The sequence below is a fragment of the Limanda limanda genome, chromosome 16, assembly GCF_963576545.1.
Source record: "Limanda limanda chromosome 16, fLimLim1.1, whole genome shotgun sequence".
In the NCBI taxonomy this organism is placed as follows: Eukaryota; Metazoa; Chordata; class Actinopteri; order Pleuronectiformes; family Pleuronectidae; genus Limanda; species Limanda limanda.
In genome coordinates, this window is record NC_083651.1 from 1,939,805 (window position 1) to 1,958,428 (window position 18,624).

Sequence of the window (18,624 nt, forward strand, 5' to 3'; positions counted from 1 at the left end):
TAAATTAATTCTACTAGAAAGTCTAAGTGAATTGAAATTATAATTTTACGTTAAACAAACTAACATGTTTAAGTAATAACAACTACAACATTATTTAACTCTACTTAAAATCATTTGTTAATGTAAGAGATGTCTTTAAGTTTAGTGTAATCATATTTTGAGTTTGCAAAATGCATTGTTTAAACAAAATCAAATGAAAAGTAAGACATTAAACAATACATATAAATGCTCCAATGTATTTTATTCTTGAAAAAACATTTAAAATGTTATATAACAGTAATACTTTTAAGACAAGTATAAACAGACACAAAAAAACCTGCCTGTAACACTTTGTTTGGTGAAGGAACACAGACGTACTGTATAACAATATCTGCTAAATCCTTGTAAACATTATGACCCATACATCAGTGAATTTAAACTGGAAACAACAATTTAACACTGTTTAAGAGATTGCATAAAATCAACTGAGTAGAAAATGCAGTCAAACATACGCCTCTATATCTTGCACTGTACAATACAAGTGGCTGAAAATTCCTTTCCCCTCTCATTTTTTTTTTACTTATATCAGTTTTTACATAATACAAAGTAATAAACACTGATTCAGTGTTGACATTTTTGACTTTTGTCTACCTTTTAGAACAACCACAAATAAAACGTAATCGGCCTCTTCCACTGTTGCTAGTAGTACTGTTAGAAACTAAGGCAAATAAACCACCCATGACGATCACTCAAATAGCTTGAATAAACTAAATAAAAATTAGTTTGGAAAGGGATTATAACACACAGCATATAACAATATCTGATGTATGTATAAAAAACTGGACATATAAACTGGCTACAAGCCTCTAAAACTTAAACTGACTGGAGAAGGACAGATAAACCGTGTCAATTTTCAAATCTGGTGAACACAATATTCAGTCCTGAGCATGCACCACAACACATATTGTACCATGGAACACACATGGCTGGAAATTCCTGTCTTTCATTAAACTTAGATAAACTCTTGCATAATACAAATAAACAAAACACGTTTTGTTATGTGCTATTCCCGTGTAGCCAGACACCAAGCTTGTGGATTTGTCCATATGAGACCAAAACTTTATATACATGTATACATGTTATACATCGAGTGTTAACAAATTAATTTGTGTTCGTAAGAAAAATAGTCAGAAATATACCCACAGAATTATTTTTACAGATACAGTCATGTAGAAAGGGCAAAGCAAATTGTGGATTTTGAGTTTTTGTGGGTGCATGGCCTTTTTTAAACCATCTTGTATTAACTGACCTAAAACCACATTGACCTTCACTTAAGATCATTACATTTTTCAGTGTTTGCAACCTTGGTTTTAGCGCACTCTGGCCCAACGATAGAAGTACCTGTTGAATGAACTGGAATCTGTGCTTCATCGACTTGGGGTAGTTGAGGTGAAGTGCGTATGCAAGTCCAAATAGAAGACAAACAGCCCTCAGCAGGTCTTCAATGTTAACCATCACCACTTTTTCCTCAATGATTATCTTCAAAGATGCTGGATAGAGATGCAGCATCTTCTTGTTGACTGCTCAACAAGAAGGATCCTAATGTCGATGTGTTGGTAGGAATCATCATCATCTGAGTCCTTAAGGAGACAAACATAAGAGCACAAAGACATCTCTGTCATTAAATAAGCATTAGTAACGTTTAGCAATGTAGCCTAGTCATGGGATATTGCGAAACATGAGGGAGGGCTGAATTGGTCATGATTAAAGGAGTAAATTAACAAACACATCACAAAAAAAAAGCAGTTTTTTGGGCTCAAATACTTCACCCACCCCTACGGTATAGTGGTGAGTAGATAATGAGTCCCTTTAACAAATAATTGATAAAAGATCAACATGACACATTCACAATGTTATATACTCTTTGATAAAGAAAGAGGTTACTTACAAAGCAAGCTTTGAAAAAGTCATTGGAGAAGGCCTCTGAGCATCATTGTACGAATATCTGTTGGATCTGTAGTCTTTTGGAGAGTAATATGACAACAAGAGTTAGATACTGTGGATACAATGACAGGAAATTAATGGTTTGTATGGGAGTGCCCAAATAACCAAGCACAATTTGGATTGTACTCCACAATTAATAAAGTACAACTTTTTTGGAAAATTACATAAGCTGTGAAAACAATGCAAATACAGGATGGGTATGGACCAACCTTGGTCTCTTGTGATAGCTGAGTCAACTGCTGCCCAATGATCCCTCTCTTACATCAAAATATTTCAACGAGACAAGGACTGTGCCGATCGATGCCCTCAAAGAATTCTTTTTTGAGGTTCTTGCCCACAATCCTACTGTACTTCATGTAGATCTGAAAAATACAAAGTTACATTAATAAAAAAATGTATCATTTAAAGTTTTTACAAGCTTTCCGACAAAAACAATGCAAGTGAAGTAACTTGTGACCACTTCTTCAGATGTAATTAAACAGAAAAACATAACATGCCTCCATACTGCTCGTGTGGAGTCATCTGAGTGTCACCAAGCCCACTCCCACTGTCACATTCAAATTCAACTCGAAACGGCGTAATTTACACCAAGTTTTTGCCCTAAATGTCCACTACCTGAAGAAGCTATGTTACTGCGCAGCCTAGGGTGAGAGCTTGTGTGGAGTGTGCTAGGGTGAACAGACTCCAGAGGAGGATATCAGAGGACATTTAGGCTAAAAACTTGGTGTAAATGATGCCATTTCGAGACGAATATGAATGTCAGGGCTTGGTGACACTCAGATGACACCACTGATGGAAGCAGAATGGAGGCATGTTATGTTTTTTCTGCCGTTTTATTACTTCTGAAGAAGTGGTCACAAGTTACTTCACTTGTATTGGTTTTGGTTGCTTTTTAGTATTTTGTAGACTCAAACACTTCACCCACCCCTCCATTCGATGTAGTGGTGAGAAGATAATGGGTGAACATACCTGGTCTTCTGTGAATAGAGCAGGCCAGCGTTCCATTATCGTGCTTATGGCAGGTTCAGAGTCGAAAGGTCAGTTGGGCAGTTTCACACATGTGTGCCTCCTGTGCATTTGGGTGAATCTTAGATAAGTATACCTTAAGAGCATTTATGGAATTCAATTAGTACAAACATTATTTGTGTAAGCAAGGGAATGCTACAGTTCTGGTGTAGCTCCCATGTTTTAAAAGGTGACCCCTTTTCTCAGATATAAAATCACAGTACTTACAGTTCCACTGCATTTTCACAACAAAGAGAAAATTAAAAAACGTCAGCCTAACATCTTAGTTGCAGTAACATAAACGCATTTTGAATAGATATGGTTATGAACAGAAAATAGCTAGCGTTAGCCACAAGCACGTGCAATCATAATGCCCCTCACTAACACAAAGCCTTTAGGTCACTGTTCCCAGAGATATCCACAGATTGTTCAATTAAACACTCGCCATTCCACTTGGTGTAGGATTAATAAACGCTGCTTAATACAAAAGAAGAAAAAAAAAGGTTTTCAAATGAATGCTGAAGCTTTGTGGCTATCTTATGAGCCGACAGAAAATCACATTGAAGTTAACTTTAGCTTGTATGGTCACTGGACCGTTTTTCTTTTGTAGTAACATATCCAAGAAAGCTACTGAAAATTATATTTACCGTTCCACTTGGTTTAGGCTTTGACACCGTCGAATATCACTCGTGAAGCAGCAGCAGCAGCCAGACTCCTCACACCGGGCCCTGCAGGCATGTCCCAACATGCCACCGAGCAGAAATTCAAATAGGCCCCTCCCCTTTCTTACAGAAAAGCAACATTCTAAGTCAGCTCTGCTTAACATCATTAGTAACGTTGTGTGTTTCAGGTGAGTAGTGCAAACAACTCATTTGATTAAGTAATGACATACTGTTTTCACGAAACTAGACATTATAAGTTATGACCACTAAACAAATTTAGTTCAAATAAAATCCGGGTTAAGAGTGTAGAGGCCTACCCCAAGCCAAGAAGCTAAGATTGTTGACCTTATGACAGTAAAAGTTGAGAGATCTCCTGAGTTATGGTTCATCCTGAGGGGAACATGAATGTCTGGACTGTTTTTATAAAGATGGACAACATGAGGGCTCCCAAAAGTGAAGCCAAAACATCTTGATCACCCCCTGGTGGCCGCTGGCTGCATGTTAGCAGATGAGTTATTTCGATGATGACTGATGATTGACAGATGACACTGACTCGTGATTAGTCGAGTACGGGTACAAACAGCCCAAATAGTGAACGTACAGACTCTCTCTCCTAATTCGAGCCCTAGCACCGACGGTGGGAGGCCCTGTTGTATTTCGAAGGATTTGTTTTTCTCCCTTTTTGGCTTTTTCAGGCCTAGACGCTCAAATTCTTACCAAAGTTTGCAGGTAATTCAAAACCCCAAAAACTAATTGTATTCTGGAGTAATTTGAAATGGGCGTGGCAAAATGGCTCAACAGCGCCATCTAAGGAAAAGCCCCTCAGATAGCTCTCACCGATCTTCACAAAAATCGTAGCCCAGGTGTATCATGACTAGACAAAAAAAAAGGTCTAGAGGTGCAATGGGAAAAACCTAGCAGGAAGCCCGCCATTTTGGATTTAGTGGCCATATTGCCATGGCCGTATTGTCCCAGGGTTTTCATCAGATCAACTTCATATGGACATGAGTGTCCTCACAACAAGATGGAGATATAAGCTACCTCAAAGTTCAAGTTTTCATCAGACGGTGTGATCGTGACATGGCGTAAAAGTTTGATTACACGCTATCAAAACACGATGTTCTGTATCTCAGACATATTTGGTCCGAAATCGATAGGGACAATTGTCTATTCATGACAAACAAATAAGTCTGATGAACTTGTCCTTGGGCTTTCATTAGATCAACTTCAACTTCTGTGAATGTCATCTCAACAAGATGAAGATATAAACTACCTCGGTATGATTTCATCACACGGTGTGACCGTGGCGTGGCGTGACATTTGGATGATTTGCCCAAAAAAAGGGATTTATAACTCCTCTGTGCATTGTTCTTTCAGCCTCAAACGTCATTCACACATTCACAGTCCCGCCCTGATCAGATCCATATCAATATTGACTCATCATTACAGCGCCACCTGCTGGCTACAGGAAGTGACATGTTTTAAACTTTGATGAACTGCTCTTGGCTGCTTAACAATATACAGCTCAAATGAGCTGTACATATAAAAGAACACTTCCAAGGATTCATTAAGCCAATAATTCTTTGTTGTCAGTTTGCTTTAATGTCACAGTGTCAGTGATGTTAGAATCTTTGATGTCTTAGATGTAAAGGTGAAAGATTTATAAGATCTGAAGAGAGAGAAGAGTGTTTTTGATCTGAACAGATCTATTAGTCTTGTAAAGTGATAGCGATAGCACCACCTACTGTTGCTCTTTTCAATAGTGTGTTAAAAAGTGGGAAAAAGAGGAAGTGAAGGAGAGAGGGAGGAGATCTGTTTCTGTTCAGAGGAAGTGAATCTGTTCTACAGTCTCTGGCAGCAGCTGAAATGGAGCAGCAAGAAAATCACCTGGACAGAGAAAGGTTCTCCTGTTGGATCTGTGTGGATCTACTGAAGGATCCGGTGACTACTGTCTGTGGACACAGCTACTGTAAGAGCTGTATTAACACCCACTGGGACAAAGAGGAGGAGAGAGGAAGCTACAGCTGTCCTCAGTGTAGACAGACCTTCACACCGAGGCCTGTCCTGGAGACAAACACCATGTTAGCTGAATCACTGGAGGAGCTGAAGAAGACTGGACTCCAAGCTGCTCCTGCTGATCACTGCTATGCTGGACCTGAAGATGTGGCCTGTGATGTCTCCACTGGAAGAAAACGGAAATCTCTCAAGTCCTATTTGGTTCGTTTGGCCTCTTATTGTGAAAAACACCTCCAGCCTCATCTTCAGTCAGCTGCATTTAAGAAGCACAAACTGGTGGAACCCTCGGAGAAGCTCCAGGAGAACATCTGCTCTCGTCACGACGAGGTGATGAAGATGTTCTGCCGCACTGATCAGCAGTGTATCTGTGATCTCTGCTCTGTGGAGTAACATAAAGACCACGACACAGTGTCAGCTGCACCAGAAAGGACTGAGAGGCAGAGAGAGCTCGGGCTGAGGAGACAAACAATCCAGCAGAGAGTCCAGGACACAGAGAAAGACGTGAAGCTGCTTCAACCGGAGGAGGAGGCCGTCAATGGCTCTGCTGATAAAGCAGTGGAGGACAGTGAGGAGATCTTCACTGTGATGATCCGTCTGCTGGAGGAAAGAAGCTCTGATGTGGAGCAGCAGATCAGATCCCAGCAGGAAACTGAAGTGAGTCGAGTCAGAGAGCTTCAGGAGAGACTGGAGCAGGAGATCACTGAGCTGAAGAGGAAAGACCATGAACTGAAGCAGCTCTCAGACACAGAGGATCACAACCAGCTTCTACACAACTACCCCTCACTGTCACCACTCAGTGGATCTACACACTCATCCAGCATCAGGATCCATCCTCTGAGGAACTTTGAGGACGTGACAGCAGCAGTGTCACAGGTCAGAGGTCGACTACAGGACATTCTGAGTGAGACAGAGACAGAGATTTTACAGATTGTGTCTCAAGTGGATGTTTTACTGCGAAAACCAGAGCCAGAGACCAGAGCTGACTTCTTAAGATATTCACAGGAAATCACTCTGGATCCAAACACAGTAAACAGAGTTCTGTTATTATCTGAGGGAAACAGAAAAGTAACATGTATGAGAGAAGATCAGTCTTATTCTGCTCACCCAGACAGATTCACTTATTGGGATCAGGTCCTGAGTAGAGAGAGTCTGACTGGACGTTGTTACGTGGAGGTGGAGGTGGAGGGGGGGGGACTAGGAGTTAGTGTAGCAGTCACATACAAGAATATCAGCAGAGAAGGACACTCACTTGAATGTAGATTTGGATACAATGATAAATCTTGGATGTTAGGTTGTTATGGAAACAGTTATACCTTTTGTTACAACAACATCCACACTCCAGTGTCAGGTCCTGTGTCCTCCAGAGTAGGAGTGTACCTGGATCACAGTGCAGGTGTTCTGTCCTTCTACAGCGTCTCTGACACCATGACTCTCCTCCACAGAGTCCAGACCACATTCACTCAGCCTCTCTATGCTGGAGTTAGTGTTTATTATGAAAACACAGCTGAGTTCTGTAAACTCAAATAGACTCGAGTCATTAAAAGCAGTGATTTAGATTCTGTGTGTAAATCTTTAACTTCTTTTGTCTCCATGTTTGTTGATCAAAGTTCGTCGTGGTGACATTTCTGCTCCGCACAGAGATCAGCTGTCAATCAAACACTGACCTTCCTTTATCACACATATTTAGTTCTCACTTTGTAAAGACAGAAATCTATAATTACATGAATGTGTTTAAAAGAACTAATGTTGCTGTTGTTTTCTCATTAGAACCCGAGCACCGAGCGGTGGGAGGCCCCGTTGTATTTCGAAGGACTTGCATTTCCATTTTAGGCTTTATCGGGGCAAAATCGCTGTAACTTTGGTGTTCGAGGTTCAACCCCCCCCCCCCTCCCTGCAGACATTCATATGGTTTTAAGGAATGGGCGTGGCAAAATAACTGACTAGTGCCCCCTAAAGGGCAGCCCCGGCACTACAATTGGCCAACATCTACAAAATCTATAGGGACATGTGTCTTTCATTAACAAACAAATAAGTCTCTTGGATAGATATAGTAGACCAAACAGGAAGCCCGCCATTTTGGCTTTAATGGCTATTTTTGCCATTTTCCACATTCTAAGAACTTGTCGTACGGCTTTCATCAGATCAACTTCAACTTCTGGGAATGTCATCTCATCAAGAAGAAGATGCAAACTACCTCGCATATTTGATTTCATCACACGGTGTGACCGTGGCGTGGCATCAAAGTTTGATTACACGCCATCAAAACACGAACATCTGTATCTCTGCCAATTTGGTCCAATCGGATCCAAACTAGACATGTAAGACAAGAGTCCCGGCCTGAAGACATCTACAAAGAAAACCTGACTTAAAATCACAGCGCCACCTGCTGGCTACAGGAAGTGACATGTTTTATACTTTGATGCACTGCTCCTGGGTGCAAAACAGCTCAGTCAACTCATTGGACCATGGTCAGAATTGTGACATTTCCTCAAAGCGTGTAAACATTGATGTGCAGCGACGGATCATCCTTCGCCGCACATCAATGACAACATTGTCTCCTTTGGCGAAGGACACGAGGTTGTCCTAAGTCCAGTGTGCGTTGTCCTATCACCACCAAACTTCTGTCACATGATCAGACTCCAAGCCTGAGCAGCTCTATGTGTCAATATTTCCTCAGTGTCATAGCGCCACCTACTTATTCGCCATGAAACAGGAAGTACTTTGTATATCCACTCTGCATTATCCAACCGGCTCTGAACTACTGACCTATGATCACAATCGTGAACTGAACAGCTCCATGTATTAATATTAGTTCTGGGTCATAGCGCCACCTACTGATCAATGTGAAAATTAAGTTGTGGTAACATTGACCAATTTACACAAAATTGCTCACGCTACATCACAGCGCCTACTTGATCAGATATGTTAGTCTGTACGTAATAATAGTGATGGCGCCACCTACTGGCAACAGGAAGTAAGCTTTTTTTTACAACTATCATTCGATTTACATAAAATCGTCCCAGTGTGATGTGCTATTTGATAGCGTGGACCGTAATGAGCAATTAGCAGGCGCAGGAGGTGAAGCGTTTATCTTTGCCGCAGTTCACAAAACGCATGCAACGTGGAGACGTGCGCTTGGTCATCGATCGCTCTCTCCACCGACCGCAACAGACTTCAACGTGCGGGTGCTCGGGCCCGTCAGTGCTACAAGGTAGACCTAGCTTCTCTCTGGTGCTGACGGCAGCGTTCAGACACAGAATGTTTTGGTTTAATTTCTGGATAGTCGGAGGAAGTGGAGACGTGTCGTCATCTTTCTGGTCTGGACAGAATGTGTGCTGCATCCCAGATGTCAGCGTTTACTGTCCTGACGTCGGTATCGTGAAAGTTCATCTGAAGTCGGTCAGATCCGACCTCGTTAGCGATGAAAGGCTTTCAGACCTATTCTGAGATTATCTCCTCTTGCTTCAGTATCAGAAAGCGATCGGGGCCATCTGTGACATTTATGGAGCAGAAAGCATCAAACTCAGCCAGCGCCTTCTCCGCCCCCCCTCAATCTGTCCGTCCCTGACGCACAGGCCCGACAGCTCGGCGCTGCCAAACCAGCTGTGGAGCTGGCGTCCGACCGCACCGGGCCTGGAGACGGAGACAGATGTCCCTGGAAAGAGATCCAGAGCCGACTGTTTTCTACTGACACGCTACATTCCTCGATTCTGATTTAATAAACAGAATTTTGAGCCTTTTATTGTGGTGAATCACATTTTGGTTCATCTTTTATGTTTTTAGTCAACAGCCACATCTTCACTTGATCTGAAACTTCTTCTTTTCGTGTGATTTTGTGTTTGAGAATGTTGATGTGTCTGTAATTCATCATGGATCCATGTGGGCTTGATTTTGTCCACTAATGAAAATATGGAGAATCCGAACAAAGAAATGTGATCTGCAGATTGTATTTCAGGTTTTTGTTGTGTGTTTTCATATTTTTGATTTACAGTTTCACAGACGGCCCTGAAACGTTTGTCCGTTTTCCTTATCGACCAAACCAGAGACTTTTCTTATGTGACTGGAGTTGTTGAAGTGATGACACTATAAACACCATAAAGTTGCACACAACCAAGTGTTTTTATTCATTTCTTTCTGCGTGAGACATTCTCTCACTCTGTCGTTTGTGCAGTTGTGTGACAGAGTTGTGTGGTTTGTGTCGGTCTGTCTTTGGGCTCATTGAAGCTGAGGCTGTTGTCTCTGCCAAATGTCCACATCAGTACAACACAGACTGTCGACCTCCACTACACAATGAGCTGATGTATCAGAGTCAGACACACAACCCTGGAAACTTCATTGTGTGTATGTTGTTGTTTTTGTGAGGGAAACTTCAGTTGTGTTTACAAACTGGGAATTCATCATCACAGGTTGTGTCCATCGATGGTTTCATCTTGTTTATCTGCTGTGATGATTGAAATGAGCTGTATGAAAAAAACATTGGACGGAATCATGCATAATAATAATTTCTCACATAAACACACATGTACACACTCGTAAAGGTTCCGACACGTGACGTCTTCTAGAGCCTGTTAATAAATCCAGGCTGCAGCTGCACTGTGTCTTTAACTCTTTGCAGATTCCAGTGAATGATCAATGTCAGACCACGTGTTTCATATTTCAGCATATTTCATTCTTTCAGCACCAAATCCCCCTTTTGTGGCCGTATTATCATCCTGCTGCAGCAAGCACACAAGTGGGGAAACTTAAAGAGGGAATATCTGACCGATCTGAGAGCCTGGAGCTCCGGGTGCGACCAGCTGAGGCAGCAGAGGGAACTTTGACCTATATTCCTCAGATGTGAGTTGCGTTGACGCCCTGGAACCTGGACTGGTGCTCGTGGTTTACATGTATGAATCCAAAGTGATTCTTGGAGGAGCCCCTCTCACAACATGCTTTAAAATACAATAGAGAGGGAGGGGACCTCAGGGTCTTGGCAGGTCTTGTGTTTATTTTATCCTGATTTCTGAAAGTTGTATAATATCTGATCTGAGCTTTGAGAAAACCTGATACATCTGAGCCGCATCTGAGTCCAACTGATCAAAACCTGGAAACTCTTATAATCAGTTAATCATGGATCTGAATAATTATGGTTCCAATGAACTGGACTCAGCACTGGGACATTGAGACAAATGTAAACATCAGTTTTTCCACACATGTTAAAAATCTTCTGTATTAACATAGATATGAGTTTTAAACCGAAGGGGTCCAATAAATCAGTGTTTTCTAAAGATGCTAAGAGTTTGATTCCATCACTAACATCTTTAGACCCATTGAGTTCAGTATCTTGCCCAAGGACGCTTCAGCTCGTGGAAGGGTATCGAACCTTCATGTTAGAGGACAACCCGCTCTACCCTCTGCCCCACAGCCAAGTCAGAGATGAAATATTCTGATCATTTTGACGTGAATGACGTGAAAACATCCAGGAAACCACGAGAAGAAAACCCAAGGTCTCACAGAGCACAAACACCAGGTAACCACAGCACATCTTTTACAATCTGATCCACATGAGGAGGCTCAGTCGCTGTGGGAGACGAGAAGAAGAGTCGACTTGTCCTCAGAGTGACGGCTTGAAGGCTTGAACCCGACCGCGCCCACAAAACAATCAGAAAGCGTGACATCATTAAATGTCCCTCAGCACAGCAATGAGAAGATCTGGATCCCTGCTGGTTCCTGACTTGAGCAATGAAGAAGTCGACGTGAGATGGTTCAGAGAGCTCCTCTAACCAGATCAGTCTGTGAAGGTCCCTCAGGTTCTGATCTAAATAACTAACTCATTTTATCACCTCTGTTTGGAAGAAAAGGAAGTAAACAACATTCCCTTCTCCAGTTTCAACCGTTAACAGTAAACGTGGAGGACGACCAGGATCCATAGACTCATTCAGCCCCCCCGCTGCTCTAAGGAACGATACAGGAAGTCGTTCCTCCCAACTGCAATAAGACTGTACAACTCCTCCCCCTCTGTCAGAGCCACCATCACAGAACTGCACTAAATAGACCTGTCTCCTTGCACTGTGTACCCTGTACAACACTCCGCTCCATATACACTTACTTCACATCATATGTGATATGTGTTCATATAAACCATATTGATATTATATATCATTTTATGCAACAATATTTTCTTTTGCAAACTCTTTCTAAATATTCTTACACTCATAGTATATTATATTATCTATTGTATAGTCAAATACTTATATTTATACCTCTCCTATATATCATATCATATTATATCATACTCTCTGTATATTCTTTGTATATATAATCTATATACACATATTTATACATGTGTACATGTTATTTTATTATTATTATATTTACTATTATTATTATATATACTGTTGCTGCCATTATTACTATATACTGCTATTATATTGGTATAATTACTATCATATATAAATATATATTATGTTATATTATATACTATATATACTGTACTATTCTTATATACTGTCTAACAATAACATTACCATCATATCATCAGTACTATTACCATCATCTTGCCACTGCACCTATTTTATTTTATTTTATCTTGTGCTCCTGTTTTTTATTCTTTCCACCTCAATATTTTTTATTTTATTCTATTGTATTGTATTTTATTGTATTCAAATATACCGGCTGCTATGACGACTTAATTTCCCTTCGGGGATGAATAAAGTAATCTATCTATCTATCTATCTATCTATCTATCTATCTATCTATCTATCTATCTATCTATCTATCTATCTATCTATCTATCTATCTATCTATCTATCTATCTATCTATCTATCTATCTATCTATCTATCTATCTATCTATCTATCTATCTATCTATCTATCTATCTATCTATCTATCTATCTATCTATCTATCTATCTATCTATCTATCTATCTATCTATCTATCTATCTATCTATCTATCTATCTATCTATCTATCTATCTATCTATCTATCTATCTATCTATCTATCTATCTATCTATCTATCTATCTATCTATCTATCTATCTATCTATCTATCTATCTATCTATCTATCTATCTATCTATCTATCTATCTATCTATCTATCTATCTATCTATCTATCTATCTATCTATCTATCTATCTATCTATCTATCTATCTATCTATCTATCTATCTATCTATCTATCTATCTATCTATCTATCCAGAAGCTCAGGAGATCTGGAGATCTGGGATCCGAGTCGCTTGCACCTGAACCATTTCTCCCTCTCGTCTGGAAACATCACAGATTAAAGATCCTAATCATTTTTATTTTGTGGCAGTCAAACAGTCAAATTGATTTAATTCGGTGGAACATTTTTGTGAGACATCGACTCATCGTTGCTGTTGAAAGAAGAAAGATGTTTCTTTTATTGCTGCAGGAGTCTGAGGCACGACAAATCCCTTTAACAGGACCTGTGGTCCGGATTCTCTGTGGTCCTTGGCTCGACGCTAGGTTCTGCCTCCCGACCTCTTTAGACCACGAGCATGTGAGCTCAGGAGTGTGTGTTTTCACAGGTGCGTCTGTCGGCCTGTCTGTGTTTGTGTGTGTGTGTGTGTGTGTGTGTGTGTGTGAATGTTACTCATTTGAAGTTTTCCCCGTGCGTCTGATCTTTCTGAAGATCTCGGTGTGAGGAGGCGTCTCCTCGGCCGCCTGCAGACTTCAGAGAGGTTCTGGTGCCCGGAGTTCGTCAGAGCTGCTGGCCACAGGACTGCTGGCCACATGGACTTCATCCATGACAGAGCAAACATTCACATACTGAATCCTCCCAGAGTAAACTCCGGGCCTCAGGTCACCGAGCAGCAAACAGGAAGTTCACTCACTGACGCTGCTGCTTCCTGTGAGAAGCTCACGTGCTGCTCTGCTCTGCTGGAAACGTTTCTCTACACAAAAGGGACCTGGAGGAGAGTTCAACTGCTTTTCAGTGGTGGGGAAACATGTCTTATTATTAAAACATATAATTATCTGATTTATTTTACAATGCACAATAATGTCTATTCATTTATAGACATGTATTAGCTCCGCCGAGGAGGTTTTGGTTGTTTATTTGTTTGTTTGTTTGTTTGTTTGTGAGCAGCATTACACAAAAAGCTTTGGAACAGATTTCCATGTAACTTGGTGGAAGGATGTTTTCAGTCAGGGAACAACTCCTCTGAGATAGAAATGCATCTTATCGATTATACTTATAAATCAACTGCTTGTAAATAAAGTCCATAAATCAACAATATAAACTGTCACAGGTTTCAAATGCTGTCGGAAAGTGCAAAGTAAAATATCTAATTTTAAATATAAAATGAATCTCCTGTGATTACTCCGGAAATACAGACATTTGCTCTTCTTATAAATACAGATTCCTTTCAACAAATGTAGCTGAAGATCTCTATGTAGAAAATCTGCTTTTTTCATCGTTGGCCTTTTCTTTATATCTGATTCTGTTCTGGAATCCAGAGTTTACATTTTAAACTCTAAAGAATTCCCGGTTCTGTCGACATAGGGAGTGAACCAGCTGTGAACTCTTATGTTTCTCACTGAGTCTTTGCTCCTGCTGATAAAACTGAGAGAGTAATCCACCAGGAGAATTCTCCTCCTCCTCCTCCTCCTCCTCCTCCTCCTCCTCCTCCTCCTCCTCCTCCTCCTCCTCCTCCTCCTCCTCCTCCTCCTCCTCCTCCTCCTCCTCTTCCTCCTCCTCTGTGTGTTCTGATCTTTACGCTGCATCAGACAAAATAAACACAATTGCTCCAGTGAAGGACTGAAGCCTGTGGCCTTCTACATGTGAGTGTGCAGGTGCAGTATGTGCATGAGAGGCCTGGATCATTAGCCCATCGGCCACTTGGAGTTATTTATACCAGTAGCAGTGCATGAAGGGAATGTTATTCTAAAGCCTGACTGTGGAATGCACTGTTCAAACACTATGGACCTGCCCACACACTGTACTGTGTTCCCCTCCCAGGCTGGAAACATCAGGGTGGCACCGCAATAACACTCTGTCCTGTTCCTTCCTCATGTTACCTGCACTGGTCTTTATGGAAATAACACACATACCTGGAAGTGGGATTTACTGGTGTGTAAATAAGAAACTTGCATCGCTGTAAATATTGATGCAGAATAATAAAAGTTTCAGAGACGGATCTGCTGCAGCGAACCGGCCGCTGGCTTCTGAGAGCTGAGGAATTTAGCTTTACTTTAGAAGTGAAAACTTAAAACCAGTTCTACGCCCATGGAGGTGGATTAAACTTTGATTTATGACCTGGATGAGAACTCTTCTTAGTTCTGCATTTCACGACTAATTCACTCAGGTGCAATTTTATTATTATTATTATTATATTATTCTATTTCCTTGAGTTTATATAACATGTTACTTATCTACAGATGCAATATGGCAGACGATTCTCTGTGGGAAGAATAAATACTTTATCACAGCTTCCTGATCCTGTTGCTCTTTCACCTGTTGAATCCTTCTTTAATGTTTTTGCAAAATGTCCAGTTAAAGACAATGTTCATATAGAATAAAACTCGGGTCTGAAACACATCTGGTGAAACGTAGTTCACCTGTTTATGAGCAGATTGTCATATATGAATTTAGTAATCACATATGAGGGACATGATGTTCAGGTCGATGAGTTCCTCTGACCTCGGCTCCAACAGGAGACGTTCACTCAGTGTTTCTCTGGTTCCTGTTGAAGAGCCTCCGAGCCGCCGCCCTCTCTCCTCTGAGGAGGAGGAGGTTCTGACCGTGACCTTCAGAGAAGTTCCTCCTCGTCCTCTCCAACTCAGAGGAGATGGAGGAGGAGGTGCTGACCGTGACCTGAAGTTCCTCCTCATCCTCTCCAACTCAGAGGAGATGGAGGAGGAGCTTCTGACCGTGACCTGAAGTTCCTCCTCATCCTCTCCCACTCAGAGGAGATGGAGGAGGAGGTTCTGACCGTGACCTTCAGAGAAGTTCCTCCTCGTCCACTCCCACTCAGAGGAGATGGAGGAGGAGGTTCTGACTGTGACCTGAAGTTCCTCCTCGTCCTCTCCCACTCAGAGGAGATGGAGGAGGAGGTTCTGACCGTGACCTGCAGAGAAGTTCCTCCTCGTCCTCTCCAACTCAGAGGAGATGGAGGAGGAGCTTCTGACCGTGACCTAAAGTTCCTCCTCGTCCTCTCCCACTCAGAGGAGATGGAGGAGCTTCTGACCGTGACCTGAAGTTCCTCCTCATCCTCTCCAACTCAGAGGAGATGGAGGAGGAGGTGCTGACCGTGACCTGCAGAGATGTTCCTCCTTGTCCTCTCCAACTCAGAGGAGATGGAGGAGGAGCTTCTGACCGTGACCTGAAGTTCCTCCTCGTCCTCTCCCACTCAGAGGAGATGGAGGAGGAGCTTCTGACCGTGACCTTCAGAGATGTTCCTCCTCGTCCTCTCCCACTCAGAGGAGATGGAGGAGGAGGTGCTGACCGTGACCTGCAGAGATGTTCCTCCTTGTCCTCTCCAACTCAGAGGAGATGGAGGAGGAGGTGCTGACCGTGACCTGAAGTTCCTCCTCATCCTCTCCAACTCAGAGGAGATGGAGGAGGAGGTGCTGACTGTGACCTGCAGAGATGTTCCTCCTCGTCCTCTCCCACTCAGAGGAGATGGAGGAGGAGCTTCTGACCGTGACCTGCAGAGATGTTCCTCCTCGTCCTCTCCCACTCAGAGGAGAACGAAATCCTCCCTCAAACAGAAGCAGTCGTGGTTTGGTTGTTATTAAACTCACTTGGAGCTGAGGCCAGTGTTGTGTAGCTGGGAGGACTGTGCAGTATGGTGTAGTGTTGTGTTTACATTATTATATAAAATACACACCTAAAGACAAGATGATAAAGACACTGCACAATAAGGATTTACATTTAATTTCATTTAGCTGATGCTTGTATCCTCCATTCTCCTCAGAGGCAGATCTGTGTATTCAGTCATTAATGAAGCTGCGTCCGGATGTTATTGGGTTTTAATAGAATCATCAGAGTTAATGAAACACATTGGGAGACTCAGGGATAATAACAAGGACTAACAGGATTAGACAAGTTAAAGTGTAATTTGTTTAATCTGTTAAACAAGCTGTTACAGGGATTTATCCAAACAGCAACAGAATGATTGAATCAGCTTCAGGGAGATGGGACGTTTCCTTCTTAATTACAGGAATCCAACAAGCTTAGAGGCCTCACACATTTACAGGCTTATTAAAGATGCCTCTCAAGAAGGATCCAGCTCGGAATCCCACTAAACATCTGCCGTCCTGCCGGGATCTGATCCTCGGCTCTGGATCTCTTCACTCGGCAGCGTGGCCCGATTCCACGATCATCTTCCTCATCTGTGCTTTATGATGAATCTGCTATTTCCTTCCGCCTGGCGTGGAAGCTCTGCTCGGATATGCTGTGTGTGTGTATGTGTGTCTGTGTGTTTGTCAGGCCTGGACTGGAATGAGGACTCAGAAGCAGAGAATATCACGTACCAGCACACTTTATTGATTTCAGAACCTCAATGCAGAGTGACAAACAAGAAGGCTATGAAAATCTCACTAACTATATCTATATAATAATATAATACTTGGCAAGCAATAACTGGGAAAAAAGAACTTCCTAATAAATACAAAACATACACTAGAAAAAGAAAAAGCTTTTAAACCTAAACCACTCCCGAAGGAGGACAAACAAATGGCAAGAGCAAGAAATCAAAAGCGCTCCCGAAGGAGGAAAACCAAACTACTAATAAATGGGGCAAAAGAAAAGGCTCACCTAAACAGGAGGCTCAACAAACTAACTAAATCTCTCTTAACATAAATCGCTCCAAAAGGGAGGAAGAAAAACAGATTACAAACAACACAAAACAAAGCTAAACTGGAAAACTTTATCACTTTATCACTCTCAAGGAGGAAACAGAAAACAACTTACGTGGCGTAGCAAGAAACTCTTTGGCAAAAACGACAATGACTGTGGGTAAGGCTTAGGTGCACAAACAAGAACGAAACACTTCGGCACAAGACAAAGGGGAGACGCAGACTATAAGCACATGAGGGTGAAGGGAACAGGTGGAAACAATCAGAGACAATCAGACCGGTGACACATGAGGAAGGGCAAGTGACCTGAAACGAGAGGAGAGTTAGGATTTCAAAATAAAACAGGAAGTTACGAGACAAAAACCCCAAGACAAGACAAACCTCACCGCGGTGTGACACTGTTCGTGTGTGTGTGTGTGTGTGTGGCTGATATTCAAGGTTAACAGTGCTGGTGCTCTCCCAGCGTGCACGTCTGTAAGTCATTATCTTCCTCTGCTGCAGAATAACCAACAGCAACGACTCCTGAGAAACAGAACATTTCCAACACTGCAGTTTCTCATCAGATAGGAACGGACCAATCGCAGCGCCCGGTCGTCTGAACTCTGATTCTCATTGGTCGCCTGGTCCCGGCTGCAGCGGTGACTCGGGGTCCTGGTGGGAATCATGGAAGTTTCAACATGTGTTAAAATAAGTATTTTCTTTCAAAGTACCGCTGACTTATTGTGAAAGAATTAAAATTCCTCTGGCTGCTCTTTGACATGAAGCACTGGACTGAAACTAGAATGATATTTAATGTGATCACTGGTGACTCGGGTTAGACATAAAACTGAAACCCTTGTAAATCCACATCTGGAACATTCAGCTGATCTCTGGTTTAATTTCCCAACTTCCTGTGGTGGTGTTCAAATTAACTTCATGACATCATGACATCACTCATCTGACCACGAGTCAGCACCCAGAGAACTAAAGGAATCGATTTGATTTGCACTAAGAAACTTGAAAACACTGAGTATCATATTACTCTTGATTGTAAGCAGCATATTATATTGTTGTGAGTCGGAGATAGCAGCAATAATGACAGTAAATCAACAGGTGAGGTGTTTTAAATATAAAATATGATGAAAAGAAGTCAATTCGTACGATTACTAAAGTGTCGAC

At 41.8% G+C, this 18,624-nt stretch overlaps 1 long non-coding RNA gene and 1 pseudogene across 1 annotated transcript; one reads left to right on the plus strand and one right to left on the minus strand.

Moving 5' to 3' along the window:
• Positions 1-222: 222 nt before the first annotated feature.
• Positions 223-3,803, minus strand: LOC133021690 (uncharacterized). The gene is made up of 5 exons (XR_009682971.1): positions 3,636-3,803; positions 2,953-3,052; positions 2,193-2,345; positions 1,928-2,000; positions 223-1,619 (listed from the first exon to the last, which is right to left on the minus strand). It is a non-coding gene; the product is annotated as an uncharacterized LOC133021690 (long non-coding RNA).
• A 1,713-nt stretch (positions 3,804-5,516) lies between these two features.
• On the plus strand, positions 5,517-7,193 carry LOC133022228 (tripartite motif-containing protein 16-like; annotated as a pseudogene).
• The last annotated feature ends 11,431 nt before the right edge of the window (positions 7,194-18,624 follow it).